The sequence below is a fragment of the Micropterus salmoides genome, unplaced genomic scaffold (genome assembly GCF_014851395.1).
Source record: "Micropterus salmoides isolate LMB-PRFRI ecotype aquatic unplaced genomic scaffold, ASM1485139v1 Ms_hic_scaffold_530, whole genome shotgun sequence".
NCBI classification, from domain to species: Eukaryota; Metazoa; Chordata; class Actinopteri; order Centrarchiformes; family Centrarchidae; genus Micropterus; species Micropterus salmoides.
The window spans coordinates 300-18,425 of NW_024044272.1; the positions used below are offsets into that span (position 1 = coordinate 300).

At 41.2% G+C, this 18,126-nt stretch overlaps 1 pseudogene; it reads right to left on the reverse strand.

Moving 5' to 3' along the window:
• Positions 1 to 6,188: 6,188 nt before the first annotated feature.
• LOC119889549 lies at positions 6,189 to 17,225 on the reverse strand (annotated as a pseudogene).
• Between the last annotated feature and the right edge of the window lie 901 nt (positions 17,226 to 18,126).

The window sequence follows — 18,126 nt, forward strand, 5'->3', positions numbered from 1 at the left end:
CTGTGGCCCTTAGTTTGGGAACCACTCGACTAAACCAGCTAATCGTACATAAAGTCGTTACAACTGTGTAGTTCACATGTTGGAACTTTTTTTGATCTGTCACTGAGCGCTACGGTGGCTGCTGAGGACAAAACTGTGTGAAATGTGAAAGATAAACACTGTGGGGACCTCCAGGACCAGATCAGTTCTTGGTCCAGGGACACCTAAAAGTGTTTTAGTGCAGCTGTCTGCACAATAGTGTTGTAGTACTCAGACGGTCTTGTCTCGGTCTCGGACATTGAGGACTCAGGATTTTATTTCAAGACCACTATAGACCGTAACCTTGGGAACATCAATAAATCGCTTTTGCATCGTCACATTTCTTTGTTAACATCCTAACTTTGATTGGATGTAAAACATACTGCTTCAGATGCAACCAATAACCCTAATTACACAGGTCTTGTTCCCGTTAACGACTGCCCCCCTCCCGCGATGGTCAGCATGGAAAAGGAGCGTTGAATAAAGACGCTTATGTTGATTTCACTTTGTTTGTATGTTGGTGTTTTAACGGGAATGGGATCTTTCAGATCAGTTTGAGAAGCACCTGTGATCTTTCTTCATTTTATTGTGTTCATGTAATGGGGGAACTGGTCTTGGTCTTGACTTGGTCTCGGTTTGGGCGGTCTTGACTACAACACTACTGCACGAGGCGTCCATGTGATGTCACGTGGGGTGGTGGGTTAGAGGTATGTGTGGCGAAAGAAACTCCGACACCACCAGGAAGAGTCTGTTTAGTGTCGGAGCTGCTGCCACCTTCACTGAACACCGCAGAGTCCGGAGAAACCTGCTCCATGTGTTTCACCACAGGCTCTTTATTTATAGAAGAAAAACCCAAGTTGGAAATCGCTTCACACAACAAAACATTTCAAATCAAAAGCATCACATTTTATAATAAAACAAATAAAGCCAGTATGTACGCGCTCAGGAATAAAACAAAGGGTCGATAAGAGCAACAAAGCTGCAACACGAAGAATAAAGATCAGAACCAGTTGGTCAGTCGTTGGCCAGACTGACGCCTCAGATTCTCCTTCAGCAGCTGAAACATTCTGTTTCAAATCATTTCGGAACAAAACAGTTCGTGCAGCTCGTGCACAAACACAGCTGTTTGTGTGTTGATGCTGCTTGTGCAGCTGCTTTGAGTCAGTGGGAAACCCTCAGAGGTCAAAGCCTCCCACACTGATGAGTCAGGACGGGGAAACACCCAGATCTGAACGCCAGCTGAAACCCTGACTCATCAAAGATTGGGCAAAGTCTCGACTGACCTCCTTCACCCCCCCTCCTCTTGTTACGGACATGTATGTATCTTCTGTAAACCTCTCGGTCAGCAGTACTTGGCTGTGTCTTGACGTGGTTACGCTGTTTTTGTGATGCTGTTGGACGACGTGTGTGATTTGTGATGAGGGGATTCTCTCTCTGGTGACATAACGAGGACTTTTTCCTCGTTAGCGACGAAAAGCAGTTTCAGCCAAGATTCTGTTTTTAGTCTGATGACCTCGCCTCGGTGCCGCGCGCTGCGTCTGTAAAGGATTAGTGTTTGTCTTGATTTGATGTCGTTTGATATCGTTACTAATCATTTGCACTTGAATCCTTGTTATCCCTGTCCGCACGATAAAAGCCAAAAGTTAGTTCTTCAGTTTGCTGGAGGTGAGTCAGTCTGTCCGCTCAGTTAGGAAAAAGCAAACAGCCAAAGACAAAACATATAAAACACTATTGTTGCTGCCTTCATATTTTCAAAAATGACAGTGTGGTGTTTCATGGCTGCTATGACAACCGAGAAGAGCCAAACAGTTACATAAGTCTTGCTGTTACTCTGGTTCATTTGCAGAGTGAATAGAACTCATAGCGTAGTTTGTTGCCCCGTGTGGTCAGCGTCCAATTTCTACAGAAAAACACTGATGTGATGCAGTTATTTCCCATGAATGAGGAACTCCCAGCAAACATTAGTCATGAGCTGGCATTGATAAAGCCCCCTGTCTGCATGTGTGCTGATGTTGAGACATCGAGTAAATAAGAAGAATCAATCAAACCTCTGCTGCAGCTGTTGAAGCTGCCACGTCTCCTTTAATCTCAGACTGTCAGACTTTTAGAGGCTTTCGATGCCCAAGCAAAGGTCCAGGATGAAGTATGACCCAAACAGGTAACCACCCAGAAACCGCTCCGAACACCATCCCAACCCAAGATGATCTCTTCAGTCAACCACACCAAACAGAGCGGCTAGTGAGGTCTTAGCAAACGTCTCCTCAACTTAAACAATATAACCCCTGGAAACACAGTAGACCCCTGGGAAAAGCCCAGCACCCTCCTAAAAAAAAAGCACCAGCCAGGTGTGGGCATCAAAGTGTATTAAAATAAGATACCAAAATAAACTAGGAAATACAGCAGCCACGCCATGTTTCAAAGTAAACCACTGTGTTTTTGTATTTCAGAAACACTGAAAGTACCTTACCAAGGTATTATCAACTCTCTCAAACATAAAGGACTATTTTGTATTTTAAACTTTAAAAACATGTATCATAGCAGCAACCCTCCGAGCCACCTATTAAAGCCAGAGGAGCTGCCTGGAAATGCTTTAGCAGCCCCCGTAATTACCAAGGCAACCATTCAGTAAACACCTTGGTACCACGCGTGATTCCATAACCACCAGCAGAAAATGCTCTTTCCACAACTTGGTAAACTGCTAGCTGCTGCAAAGGAAATACCTCAAACTGCATTCAGACCAAACGCAAATTTAATCCTTGTGTGAGTTGTAGTGCTGGACTGATGCCGAGTGTTCACACAATGCAATGATGTTAATAAACACGACCCGCCATCACTACAGCTGTATGAACCCAAAGTAAACATTTGGCTGCGATTAAATAGCAATGAACGGATCAAACTGATGCTGAAGTAACAACAACATGATGCAGATTTGTTAAACATATGAATTCATGTTTTGTCAGCAGGACAACTTCTAAAAGTTTTGTTGTCTGGATGGAGTTCGGATCGATCAGGGCTATGCTATGCTAACCTGTTCACAGTAAAGTGCAATGACATGGGAGGCTCCACTACCTGACAGTTATGGGGTACCTGTGTCACAACTACCCTCCAATTTGAACTGCACCTTAGTTACCACACACCTGATCTTCACTCCACCATACAACACTTCACTACAAGTCTTTTATGTTTGTTTGTTGTTTTTTTGTTTGTTGTTTGTTTTTCTTCGCTCCAAGCCCCTTTCCCCAGGCTGCCAGGCAGGACAGGTTTAAAATATAAATAAATAAATGAAAAGGAAACAACAAACTCCAGATTTACAAAGCGGATGTGTAAGACATCTCAAAACTGCTGATCGTTCAGTTTGCTGCCAATTAAGTTTAAAGTCCTCCAACCTGCAAAAATTAATATTTTAAACAAGTAATCAGCGCTGACCCTGGAAAAGCTGCAGCTGCTCTGCTGGATGGCCTTTTCCATGGAAATCTCTTTTCCTCCACATGTTGGATCTTTTCTTGCCTTTTACTGTGGAAATACTTTTTTACCTCAGTCAGCTGGAGGGAAAGTGAGAGGAATCATCTGTTGTGGAGTATTATTGATCTTTCAGCCTTCACAGCAGCTGCAGCCTGCAGTTAAATTGGAAATCCACCTTTTTTGAGCTTGTTTTTAAAAATCCACATGCTGGACTGATACTAACATGTGAACATGTGATGTGTCATTAAAGAGCCTCAGCGGCCTTTCAAACACACTGAGCCTCGTTTCTGTTTCATGTTGAGACCAACCGAGTGGACGGGAAATGAGAATGGATGCTACACTGCCGTCTTTAATAAATAGTTCAGATAGAAATACAAACATCTGCAGAATATGAATCAGCAACAGTTATCTTCAGTATTTCATGAACAGAAATATCAGATTGGATCCATCTTCTTAAATGTCTCAGGTTTTTCTGTTTCATACTTTCCTAGAGTGAATCTCTTTGTTGGTTGGACAAAACAAGACGTCTCTTTGGACATTTTTCACTCGTTTCTAACAGTTAGTTAGGGAGCTGCAGCTCTGAACAGGGAGGAACTCAATCAAACCCTCATGGACCTCATGAAGACGTCCTGGTCTGACGGGAAACTGTTAGTGTGGAGTTTGGACGCCCTCTAGTGGCTCATTGTCTCCACTGACTTTATTAACAGCTGATGCTTGTAGAGCAGACTGGATGACTGAAACACCAGTTAAACCAGTTGGAGGGTGTTACGAGAATAAGCTGCCTCTGCTGATGAAACAAATGCCTGCCATCATAAACTGGTCAAACTGGTGTAGGTCTGACCACTACGAGACCTTTTCTGATAGCCAGCTCCCAGTTTAGGTTTTAGACCTTCCATGACCATTTAAAAAAGACCATTATAAGTTAAAGCAGTGGTTCTCAAAGTGGGGGTCCAGATACCCCCTGGGGGAAATCTTTATTTTCGTTATAATTCTGTCTGTAAGTAGACAGAATGTCTGGCTGTTTTAGTCATGGGTTTCATACACTTTCTGTAATAAAACATCTAAAAGCAAAAGCCCCATCAGATGTGGAAACCTGGGACAAAATCTTATCAAATGGGGGTCTGTGGTCTAATTTGTGTTAATTTAGGGGTCCATGATGTGTAAAAGTTTGAGAACCACTGAGGTAAAGGGTCGGTAGATGGATTTTGTTGCCTTTGGACTGAGCCAGGCGAGCCATTTCCCCCCGTTCCTAGTCTTTATGCTAAGCTAAGCTAACTAGTTGCTGCTGATGCTTCAGGCCTGAGAGTGGCACCGGTATGAAGATCTGTCTCTCAGAGAGGAAGCTAGTACATGAGGAACAATTCATGTACTGATGTAAACAAACTACACTTTGACTGTGTAAACGTCAGAAAGAGATGAAACACATTGACGTAACATTTATTTAAAGAGACACACTGGTGAACGTAACAAACATCTCTCAGCTCCTAACAGCACACACGAGTCAGTCAGTATTATTAGTTTGAAGTAAATGTTTAATTTGAAGTTAAACTCGTTAAACTAAAACTTTACATTATCAAACCAGAAGCATTTTGATCTTTATAATATAAAAGTACCAAAGACACTGAACAAATATTCCTTCAGATGAACCAGCAAAATAGTCTCAAACATAAAAGTATATATTAAAAAGAATGGCTTTTTTGTTTTGTATTATAAATAATATTGGATCATTATTACTGATGCATTAAATTGTATTATATTACTTCAAGCATCATTTTGTTTTGGAAAAAAAATTGTATCTGAAAAACGAAACCAGAAACTAATGCTGTCAGAGAAATGGAGTGGATCATATGTATCAAGATTAAAATGATACTACCTCAATATTGTACAAGAAAAAGTGCAATCTGTGAGTACTTTATAATAATCACAAACATAAAAATATCTGCAGAAAGTAGACTTCAACAATCAATAACAAAATGCAGCTCTTTACAAAAAGCAAAATATTTTAGATTAATTATCAAAAACATGAATCATCACCTCAGATAGAATAAAATATGAAAGTGTTTGTTCCTTCGCTTTGTTAAAAACAGACTTCTGCCGCTGCCTGGTGCCAAAACAAGCCGAGTCACTTTAGTTTGAAATAAAACTCTTAAATCTCAAATGTTTCTTATTTGAGGCCATTTGAGGAAGATTATACTTTTTTACACCAAAACCCGTTAGGAGTGAAGGAGGAGTCATTAAAAAACTACAAAGAAATGCTGAAAACAAACCTACAAATTGTCTTAAAATCAGATTTTCCATTTGATTCTGACCAGTTTTTTTTATCCTTTTGTTCTGTCAGCCACTTAGATCCCAAAGTTCGAGTGATTTTCCCAGCACCATTTTCTGGCTCCACCTGGGGGTTCCAATGGGAAATGTAGTTCCTCTGGTGGATTCTTCCTTGTTAGCCTGCTTTGCATGATGTTATACTGAGTTCTGCTGAACTGTCCCCATTAAAAGTAGCTGAATTAGCTGTTAGCATGGATGTGCAGACACTGGATCGCTGTGGTTCTGAAGGAAACTTGAAAACATGAAGATTCTCAGGCAGGTTCTGCAGCGTCTTTGTCTCAGTTTTGTTTATCAGAACATGAAAGTCATGCTGAATCTATAAATATGTGTTTTGTATCCGTGTGTTCAGGAATTTTGGAGCAAAGTGTTCTGCAGTATCTTAATGTCCTCCATGACTCACGTTCACAAACACAGAGTAATAAACCCAAAGATTTCCTCACACGCATGCAGTATATTTGCACCAAAGCACTTGAATGTCTTGCCTACAGGGTTTCGGTGGTGGACCCCTCCTTGTTTCTCAGGTCTCTGTAGGACTCGGAGTTGGCCGTCTTCCATAAGTTCTTCCACAGACTGTACTTTGTGTAGTTGAGCTGGATGCTGACAGATGAGAAGTACTGAGCAGACCGCAACACGGTGGCTCTGAAGCTCTGTGTTCTGGCCGTGAAGAGGATGAAGATCTGAAACCCCTGAACACAGCAGAGCAGGAAGACGAAGGTTAGCCTCTTTATTCCAAACTCCATTCAAAAATATGTTTGCTTTTGCTGTACAAAGTTACACATTATATACATTGCACTGTTGGACTGAAAGTTTAAATTCAGCACCTCTTTCTTTGTTTTCCTTCCAAACACTTCGTTATGTGACTATACTGTATGTCACATAAAGTTGCTCCTGTGTCTGAGCATGAAGGTGTAGAACAAACAAAACAGCAGCCAGACTGCTTAATACTTTAGAAGCAAATCAACAAACTGGGAATGCAAATACCCGAGGAGTCCTGAGAACAGGCCATTCAGAGGATACGATCTACCACCTCTTGTTCTTGTCTCGGACTTACTCAGTTTTAGGTCTTATACAGGGCACATTTCTCTAAGTCTAGACTATCTGAACTGTCTCTGGTAGTGGGAGAGAAATGTGATGAATGCCATGGCTCTCCTTGTCACCTTAGCCCCATGTTTTTTCTGTGTCCTGATCTGAAAGGTTATTTTACTATTGTGTCCTCTGTTCTGGGGTAAATCTCCAACTTTGCCCTCTGATTGCTATATTTGGGATTCCCGACCCCTCACTTGTACTTAACCCTTCACAAAAGGACATAATAGCTTTCACATCCTTACTGGCAAGACGTTCCTTATTGTTACATTGGAAGTCATTTTTTCCACAAATGGCAACCTTTGATTTCCTATTTCATTAATTTAGAGGTACTATCCAACAACCCAAATACATTTGCATCATCCTCAGTATTTAATACGTTTGAAAGGAAGGTGCAAACCGGCAGGTGTTGCGCAGAAATGGCTTCTGTTATTGTTGCCAGAAGGAGACACAGCCATAATGAAAGAAGACATAGAGAAATTAACAATATTAGATAATATTATTCTATATCCAATATGTAGAAATACAATTTTATTTATTCGATGAACTATATGAATAGATTTTTTATTGTATTTTCCTTTAGCTTTGGTAATACTGTTAACATTCATGTCAATAATGCAAATTTTATTTTGACCTGACTTCTTTTCTCCGTGAGATGGAAGAATTTAGAAAGTTGCTATTTCTCTCAAATATTGTTCACACATCTGTCAAAATCTGTGTTAGTGAGCACTTCTCCTTTGCCGAGATAATCCATCCACCTCACAGGTGTGGCATATCAAGATGCTGATCAGACAGCATGGGTATTGCACAGGTGTGCCTTAGGCTGGCCACAATAAAAGGCCCATTCACAATGTGCAATTCCATCACACAGCACAATGACAAAGATGTCACAAGTTTGGAGGGAGCGTGCAGTTGGCATGCTGACTGCAGGAATGTCCACCAGAGCTGTTGCCCCCACATCCAACATCTTCACCTCCAAGATCGTCTGAGACCAGCCACCCGGACAGCTGGTGCAACAATCGGTTTGCATAACCAAAGAATGTCTCAGTGAAGCTCATCTGCAGGCTCATCGTCCTCGGGATCTCGACCTGGCTGCAACTTCGCGCTGAAGAGGAGCGGACCAGCACTCCACAGGCCACAATCAACAACCTGATCAACTCAATGCGAAGGACATGTGTTGCACTGTGTGAGGTAAATGGTGGTCACACCAGATACTGCACATTTTGGACTGGCCTTTTATTGAGGCCAGCCTAAGGCACACCTGTGCAATACCCATGCTGTCAGATCAGCACTTGAAATGCCACACCTGTGAGGTGGATGGATTATTTCAGTTCATATAAATTGTGATATCAAAGTAACGTACCTGTGTTGTTGTACAGAGGCAGAAGACGATGCTGAAGACCAGGTGGGTGTGTCCTGTAGTGACGAGCACCAGGTACCCCAGAGTCCAAGACAGACCCAGTAAGACCGACAGAGAAAAGCTGATGAGGACTTCTTCCACAAGGACCGACGGTTGTTGCTGCGCATCAGAAACAGGTTTGTGAATTAAAGTTATTCTTTAAACCATAACATGACAACAATGAATGCTGTTTTTCATCAGCAGAAATACAGCGAGAGCTAAACATTTAAAGAATAAAATTGTGAAATTAAGTTGGAAAGTTACAGGGGAAAAAGCTGAGATTTCATTCTGTCTCGTTTTAAGATAGTTAAGATAAACATGCGACGATGGGAAATGAAACGTCCACTACCTTTTCAGATTGGGGTCTGTCCTGCACGTGATCAGAGAGGCCAGAACCAGCAGTACGATGTTGTAGATCAGAATCAGACCAACTGGAAGCAGGAAACCCCAAAACATCGGCTTCCCAAAGTCGAACCGTTTGGCCTTATCCAGAGCTGCGAGCCAGCAGCTAGAGGACCAGAAATAAAAGATCAGATTTTGTCTACAAGATTTGATCAAAAAACACCCACAATTTTATTTTGAACTCTAATTTAGATCCAAAGTTTCCAAAGATCCTAAAGTTAATTTAGAGACACAGATTTTAACTGGAAAATTAAGAATTGAAGAAGTGATGCAAAAAGTGTCAGTTAATAAATTAGTAAAGGTAATGATATTAATAGACCCACAATTCCTCCTGCCTGTATCCCAGAGGATTGTCAACCCTGTAGGTGGCTCCCAGTGTGATTGCTGTTCCGACTACTGGGACACCTAAGAGGAGACAGGAAGTTAAAACAGATAAAATGGCTTTAAATGCAACTTTAAATTTGAAGAGGATATCCTTTCATTGTTGTTGTTAGCGCCATGCTTTAACAGATTATCGTAATGGTCAAGAAGTGTTTGGGCTCAGCCTTCAACGTACTTCAACGAATTGTTTAAACACGACCCTTGTTCTTTTTCGGACAGTCAGATGTTCAGATTGATTCCACTCTCATGTCTGTACGCTAATATGAAGCTACAGCCGGCAGTTCGTTAGATTAGTTTAGCATAAAGACTGACGCTATCCTAGCTGTGTAAAAGGTAAAAAAATCTAGTTTATTTAATATGAACAAACAAGAGGAAGAGTAAATAGACAATTCACAGTTTTATGGTGTTTCGGGAATAATATTGTAAACAAGCTTTAAGTTTTATTTTTATGTTTTTCATCAGTTAATTTGACTTATTTTATTGTATTTAGTTTTTCCACTATTTCATTATGATGATTTGTTTTAATTTAGTTTTTCTGTGTAACACACTTTGCTAGATTGTTTCGAAAACTATACTCATTGCAAAAACATGTAGTAGCTGGATTATAACACTACTGTAGCTATAAAACAGATCTAAGTGTGTACTAAAGTACAACTACTCCTGTGAACAAACACAAGTGGAGGCTGCTATATAAACTCATAATAAATGACAATACAGTAAAACCCAAAAGAGAAGTTAAACATTAATGAAGATTTAAAATGTCCTTATATCTGCTTCCAGCTATATTATAGTGCCTAAAAACTGTTCATTGCATGTTTGTAATGTATAACACTCATTATTAAAGACAAAGAATGTTAAAGTGTCACCACCTATTATTCTTGTTGTCATAGAGGACACCTTATGTTCTACCATCAATAATTCAATTATAATAGAAAAACACATGAGAACAACCCCCATATACGCTTGCCAACGAGCTGCCTGGCGGAGCAGAATTGCAGCTCACGTCCCAAAGATTTGAACTTAAATCTCGTACCCCATCCCACAGCGAGGCTGAGTTTAGTCCAGTGTGGAGGAAGACTGCGGCGCAACGTCCGGACCAGCAGCACCAGCTGAGTGCCGTACACGCTGTTCCACATGAAGGTGGCTAACAGGAAGAACTGCAGCAGAGCCGCCACCGCCGAGCACGAGCCTTGGTCCGGCTCCACGTGCTCATCAGACCCTGGGATAACGTTGGTCTGACTGTTGACCTGCACCTGAGCGTTGTTCTGTGTGCTTGAGTTTCCAACGCCAGAGAGGAAGGTGATGATGAAGGCCAGCAGGCTGAGGTAGATGCACAGCAGAGCGATTTTAGAGTCCTTGTTGTTCTGCACCCCACGAGAGTTTTTCTGAAAGCTAAACAGAGACGGTTATATTTTGAGAATAAGGTACTGTAGAAAACTTAAAAGCCTGATGATTCCCAGTTCTGGAGCCATGAGAAGTGTCTTTTTCCTCTGCTTTCCAAACAGATTTCTTCAGGTTTATACTGGATGAACATCAGAGATATAGATGTCCTCGGGAAGTGGAAGTCACACTGATTGAATTGATGTGTGTTCGGACTGAGAAAAACTGCGATTCTTAAGCTAATTGTGTCTCATGTGTTGCGTCTCCCTGTTCTGAAATAAATAAAGGTAGTAAAAATGTCGTAGAGTAGCAGTAGAAAGTACTGTACTTGTTACTTTCCACCAGAGAGTGACTCTGAATAAGGGGCACTGAGGAAAGCTAACCAAAAGGCTGAAAGTGAAATGCTTAAAGAAATGCCAACCTAATTGCTAACTTAAAGAACTGACTGTGAAAGAGTAGACGGTGAGAAAGTAAACAAAATACAATGGAACATTTTGATGTAATATAGTATAACGCCTTACTTCACTTTAATGTGGTGAATGATCGTTACAACCAAACCCAGAATGGAAAAAGAAAGCCCAACGATAGAAATCATCCAGTGCTTCTGCATATTGATATTTCTCTCTGAAGGACTGAAAAACAAAGACAGAATCACATTTTCATCATTCAAGTCTTTCAACAAGTAGCTTCAAGCAAGAAAGTGTACATCTGATTAAATACCTGATGGTCATGGTGTAACCTTTTAGCTCATCAACATGATAAATCTTTTTTGTCCAGCAGACTTCCCACAACATTCTTCTCCACTCATTTGAAATTTATTAACATTCAGTGCACACTTGTGATATTCACCCAGAGAGCAGCGAAGTTGGTGGTGTGGTTGCAGAAACATCTCAGGACTCCGTCTGAAGCGTTCCCTTTAGAGCAGCCGTCAGTGCTCCAGTCCTGCAGACTGTAGTCCCAGAAGACACAGGCGAAGTCGTACAGAGACGTCCCATTCATCATCTGAGACAGCAGCAGATACAACATCTGTAAGCCTCTAACTTTGCTCATGCATTTACACAGTTTGACCTTGTAACAGAAGAACTGAAATCAAACATCAGCTCTTTGGGAAAACAAGAGCAATTCATGCTTTTCGCAACCAAAGCGAGTCTGCATGGCGCAATCTTCGCCATGTCTACTAAGGTCCGCATACAATTTGTAACCCGTTAGCTTGTTTTGAAGTTGTTAGCCAAAAACAACAAACAAAGGAGTTCAGCATGTGTGCATGCTTACATTTGCAAGTAATTGGCAACTAATTTGATAATCAATTACTACAGTAATTTTTTGTACAGGTTGTAGATGTAATGTGAATGTTTGCTTGTTTTCTTGGTCTTTTTATAATTGTAAACCTGATGTCTTAAGGTTTTGGACCTGGAGAGATGGATAAAACACAACATTTGAACATTGTGAGAAATAAATAATCGATAAAATCGCAAAAGAAATCAACAGATTAATTGATAATCAGAATAGTTTTTAGTTGCAACCCTACTAATTAGCAGTAAACAGAGTGTGCAGCTGAGGCTGATGTGGAATATCATCAGTTCTGTAGGTATTTGGTCATAAAAGTGTTGGACCCATCAACACGTTGACCTTATGATGGCGCTGGACTAAAAGTCAGAGAATCACGTTATCAAGTTATTGCAACACATTCTTACTCCCAACTCAACACATGGGCGCTTAGTCAAGACCCCTTGGTGTCGCTTTTTAAGGCCCTGGGTACTCTTTAGTGTCGTTTTTCATTATACCTCCTCTACAACAGAAAAGAATCCCACAGCAGCCACTGTCATGATGAATCCACAGCAGATCATTCAGGTTTATTGGTGCCATAAAAAACAAACCATTAACAGTTCCACTGAAACAAACAGCTACTTTTTAATGGGTGACAATTAGACTGTATGGAAACAAATTTAGGTTAAAAACACAGGTTGTAGCCACAGTATCAGACTTTTACATGAAATCGTGTGTGCGTTCGGGAAAAGTCGGTACAGGCCCTTAAACAATTGTTAAATTAAAATCTGATTTTCTTACCGTTGGTCTGAACAGCATCTCCACGTGTTGCGGCACCACGCTGCGCTCCTGACCTCTAACGCTGGCCGACAGGACCCTGATGGTGGCCCGTCCCCTTCTATACCGCCTCGACCTGAAGAAACGGTCGTTCTGGTAGAGGACGAAACCCAGCGAGACGTTTGATGGCTTCTGACGGCCACTGACAGCCTCTTCAGACACAAGAAGAAACTGACAGGTTTATTTGTAGAACATTTATAAAACTTTTTACAAAGATGTGCAATTTTGCATGTTTGAGACTTTAATAACCTTTATTTTATGCAGTCAACTACCATGCAGTAAAACAGCGGAGTGAGCCATAAAACAGTTTGCAGGTTCACTCAGTTGCAGTTAACTCACCTGGTGTGAATCTTATGTATATGAGGGCGTCGGCTACGAACCCGTTTTCCACCACAACTGTTGACACGTTGGTGTTCAGCTGAATTCGGTCAGCAACAAAACTGCCAGACGTTCCTAATCACAGAAACACAAACTGCTCCGTCTTCTTTGCTGCTATATTTCAGATGTTGGTTTGCGAAACAGAGAATCATTTGTTTCTTACTTCACCACCTGGCTGCACATGTGTTTATTATTATTATTTATTATTATTATTATTGTCCCCTTTAAGCTTCTGTAGCCCTCGACATCAACCGCTGGCTATAAAAGACGTGGACGTGGCCACCCATTTCATTTAGTTGCGGTTTTTGGGAGATCAGTGAAAAACAAATCCAGCTGTGGTGCTGACTGCCAGCAGCTTTTGGACAAAAACAAAGATAAGTTCACAAAAAAGTCCAACCTACTGTTATTGAAATGCTGCAAAAATACAGAAACATGAGGAAAGACCAGCAGTACAAACAGACAATAAAAGAAAGACTAAACCGGAGACACAGCAGGACACAGAACAGAGTTATGACTATTAACATCATAAAATTTCGCTGAACCTTTATCCAGCAGATTAAATAACACCGCAGCTGATGTGGACTTTAGACTAATTAAAAGCCTGGAGTCACCTGGACAGAGCAGGACAGACGATCATATAAAATCAGTGGGACATCATGGTGGTCTGCTGGTAAATAAAACTTTGTTCCATAATAATTCAGTCATTGGTAATTTATGATCCCTGTCCTGGCTATAGTTCTAGATGGATAAGACCAGCTTTCAAAGTGCAGAACTGAACACCTGAGAGGTTGATCAGATCATGTGACCGGCTTCAAAATCATGACACTGACCTGAGAGAGAGGTGAACTGGACTCCCTGAGTGTCTGCAGCAGGGATTTGTGCCGACTGGACCACCAGGTTTGGTTGGACTACTTGACTCTGAGACGTGTTGAGACTTTGGCTGAGGTTCACAGAGAGCTGGTCCAGGGTCACCGTAAGGCTGGCCACAAAATACACAGAAATATATAGAAATACTAACATTGTCAAATCTGCAGGGTAAAAAATTCAGATGAAATGAAAGGCTGAACTCGACTTTAGGCACTGCTCATTTACCAACTGAAAACCATTTGGCAACCGGCAGCGCTTGTAGAAGCAGCAGCCGGTAGCTCCTTCAAACTTCGCTATACTTTTGTTTTTTATTTGTTTTTTATGGCTTTTTTTCCAAACATGCGTTACCTCTGACATTAGTACTGTCATTGGAAGATGAAGACGGGGTTTTTGGATTAAAGAGCAGCAGACCACTATCCACCCGGCCCAAACAACCGGACCAGGTGCCACGGCGGGTGATCGCTCAGAGGAGAGGAAAGAGAGCCAGTGAGGAGCCATGCTGGCCCAGCTGGGACTTAATTCTGCTCCTAAAGATCCGGTCTGGACCAAAAGGGACTCATGTTGACCAGACAACAGAATTCAGAGACTGTTGTGCCCACTTCGTTACAGAGACCTGCCCAATCAACAGCCCGGATCAAGCACTCGGCAGGTGGTCCAGGTTCTGAGCTGTCAGAGCAAGTCTCCGCCCAGATGAGAGAAGGTGGACTCTGTGTTTTACAGGGTTTTTCGGTGTAGATACGTGTCTGTATATATGTATATAAGAAAGTGTATTGTTTTATTTTATTATTATATTATATGTTACCATATTTTAATACAAGCCTCCACTTAATTACATGTTGTGTGTGCAGCATGAAGGAACTACACATTTGGTTTCGTTATGCAGCCTTGTGCTGTTTAATGACTAACAACCTTGTACCTGAAATCAAACAGCCAAGTGGATGCATTTAAAGTCCGAAGAGAGTTTGTAAGAGAAAGTATTGAAAACTGTTGTTTGGTCAGATTCTTCGGATCTTGTTTTATTCATTTAGAAAACTAACAAACGGCTTTAAAATCTGAAGTATTGACATCAGGATTTTTCTTGTCTCTTTTAAGGCTCCTGTAGGGCTTCGATCTCAAGCCAAAACAGCATCAAGTGAGTGTCCCGGCTTTTATTAAATGCAGATGAAGCTGGTGTAAAGCTCTGATTCATTGTTGAGGAACTTGTAAATAGCTTTCACATCAATATCCAAGTCATGATTACAACAGAGGAACTGGGGATTTCTTTTCTGAAAGCTCTGATATGAACTGAAAACCAAACAACTGTGGACACCTCATTTTCAAGCTAATTGAACCCTATTTTGATCCTGAATCCCCCACTTCAGCTACAGTCAAACGTATTTCTGTCATGAGAAAACTTCTCTCCCCAGCTTCTGGCTACAATAGGTCTGTAAAGGTGAACATTTTTTACACGGAACACATGGGCGATTAAACCTGAGATGTGAACAAGCTAGCAGAGGCAGATTCTTTGCAGTAATTGTAACAAAGATAAGATGAAGTTTACCCCAGAGTAGCGTTGTTTTCCTGGCTATCGTCCGGCGTGCTGGCATTCAGCAGCTGGCTGACTGTAGCTACTGCTGCCACCCTGACAGTCTGCAATGCAAACATTAACATGGCACACACCGAGTATAGTTACATCAAAATATGTATTAAAAGTGATATATACAGTACATTTAAGTTTTTATCCTTCAAATTATCACTATTGTATAGTCGTCGTAGCTTGGTCTTGGCCGTCTACTGCACACTTTAAACTTAGTTTAAAAGAGCAGTTTGTTCTTCTTCAGATTCGTTGACAGTCTGTACCTCTGTGGCGTTTGGAGACAGCAGCAGTGTGTTGGCAATCTGAGCTGCAGTTGTAACATTTTCTGCCGTTAGCTCTTCGGGGTTGGAGGTCAGAATTTGAGTGCTGCTCGCCAGCATCTCTAAATCAGCTGGACTAGTAAGCTGAGAGAGGAAAGACATTTGCTTTCATTCATGCAAAATGTTATCCTTAACCTGAACTAAATATTGTATGGGATGTTCCTTTCTACATCAATGCCAAAACTGGCCATTAAGCTGGAATTGTTTGTTTTTAACAAATTAACATTCAGCCTTTCCTTCACTGTTTCCTGTGATGTGATTCTCACATTTTGTTGTATGTCACTGAGCGTCTGGTCACACTGGAGCACCTGTGGTGGACGGTCGAAACTCAGTGTTCCGTTCTTCATGGAACATCTAGTCGAAGCCCGTGGTTTACCAGCTGGGTGGAAATTTAATAAGGGTTGGAAAGAAAAACACCAGAATATTATGGATGGTTGGACACTTACAGATTGATAGATAGCAATAGATGAATATGTAGAGTGATGGTTGGTCGAAACTCACCACCACTTGTTCCTTTGGGACATTTTTGCTCAGAATATGCAAACCAGCCGATGGGTGTGCGCGGGAACAGGTGTTCATTGAGCTTATCTGCTTCACAGAAATTTCCTAAGAGGACAAGTTTAACAAAAAATAAGCTGTGTTTTGATTTGCTGGTCAGTTGGCCTTGGAAAGGAGGTTGACATTAACATTAAATAATGATCTGCTACTAAGTGTTGATGTTCTATTGAGTGGGTAAACAAGACGCTTGAAGGTGTGTTCAGACAGAACACGAGGCAAATTGTAGATGAGGTGTGATTTCATTCAAAGGCAGAAAAAGATGTGACTGGATGCAAGTTTGTTTGATTTGAAAATGTCTCAAATGAAGATTGAGTGTCGTCTGCATACAGTGTTAATTCATAGACTCCATATGCTGGTGTGACCTTAAGAACTTGCTCAGTATTTGACTAAGAAATTGTATTTTTTAGTAATGGTATGAGTTTAAATTTATAAATCAAAAGACTATGTGGTGAAACAAAACTAAAATTGTGACAGGATAGCAGTACCCAAAATGAGTGTTAGCCTGCTGTTGATTTGACAAGAAAGTGGAGCCCATTGTCCAAAATGGAGAAAGTCAATCCGCTGGAGACCACGAAATACTCAATAAATACGATTTTGGGGCGAATGGTAGGGCTAGAGGATTTCTGCTTGAGAACAGATCAGAAGCAACTTTAATATTTTTAGAAATAATTAGAAAAACTGTGGACTGTACTTCTGTTGCTAAACCTGACTCACCTACTGAGCATGTTGCTCCGGTCCATTCATCAGGACAGATACAGACACCATTCAGTGATATCCCACCGTTTTTACAAACCAGAGGAGTGGTAGTGGGGGGGGTGGTAGTAGTAGTAGTAGGATGAGTAGTGGTAGTAGTAGTAGTAGTAGTAGTAGGATGAGTAGTGGTAGTAGTAGTAGTAGTAGTAGGATGAGTAGTGGTAGTAGTAGGATGAGTAGTAGTAGTAGTAGGATGAGTAGTGGTGGTAGGATGAGGAGTTGTAAGAATAGTCGTGGGAGGAGGAGGAGTAATAGTATTAGGAGGATCAGTAGCGTTAATAGTTGTATTAGTAGTATTAGGAGGATCAGTAGCGGTAGTAGTTGTATTAGTAGTATTAGGAGGATCAGTAGCGGTAGTAGTTGTATTAGTAGTATTAGGAGGATCAGTAGCGGCAGTAGTTGTATTAGTAGTATTAGGAGGATCAGTAGCGGCAGTCGTTGTATTAGTAGTATTAGGAGGATCGGTAGCGGCAGTCGTTGTATTAGTAGTATTAGGAGGATCGGTAGCGGCAGTAGTTGTATTAGTAGTATTAGGAGGATCAGTAGCGGCAGTAGTTGTATTAGTAGTATTAGGAGGATCAGTAGCGGCAGTAGTAGTATTAGTAGTATTAGGAGGATCAGTAGCGGCAGTAGTTGTATTAGTAGTATTAGGAGGATCAGTAGCGGCAGTAGTAGTATTAGTAGTATTAGGAGGATCAGTAGCGGCAGTAGTTGTATTAGTAGTATTAGGAGGATCAGTAGCGGCAGTAGTTGTATTAGTAGTATTAGGAGGATCAGTAGCGGCAGTCGTTGTATTAGTAGTATTAGGAGGATCGGTAGCGGCAGTAGTTGTATTAGTAGTATTAGGAGGATCAGTAGCGGCAGTAGTTGTATTAGTAGTATTAGGAGGATCAGTAGCGGCAGTAGTAGTATTAGTAGTATTAGGAGGATCAGTAGCGGCAGTAGTTGTATTAGTAGTATTAGGAGGATCAGTAGCGTTAATAGTTGTATTAGTAGTATTAGGAGGATCAGTAGCGGCAGTAGTTGTATTAGTAGTATTAGGAGAATCAGTAGCGGCAGTAGTAGTATTAGGAGGATCAGTAGCGGCAGTAGTAGTATTAGTAGTATTAGGAGAATCAGTA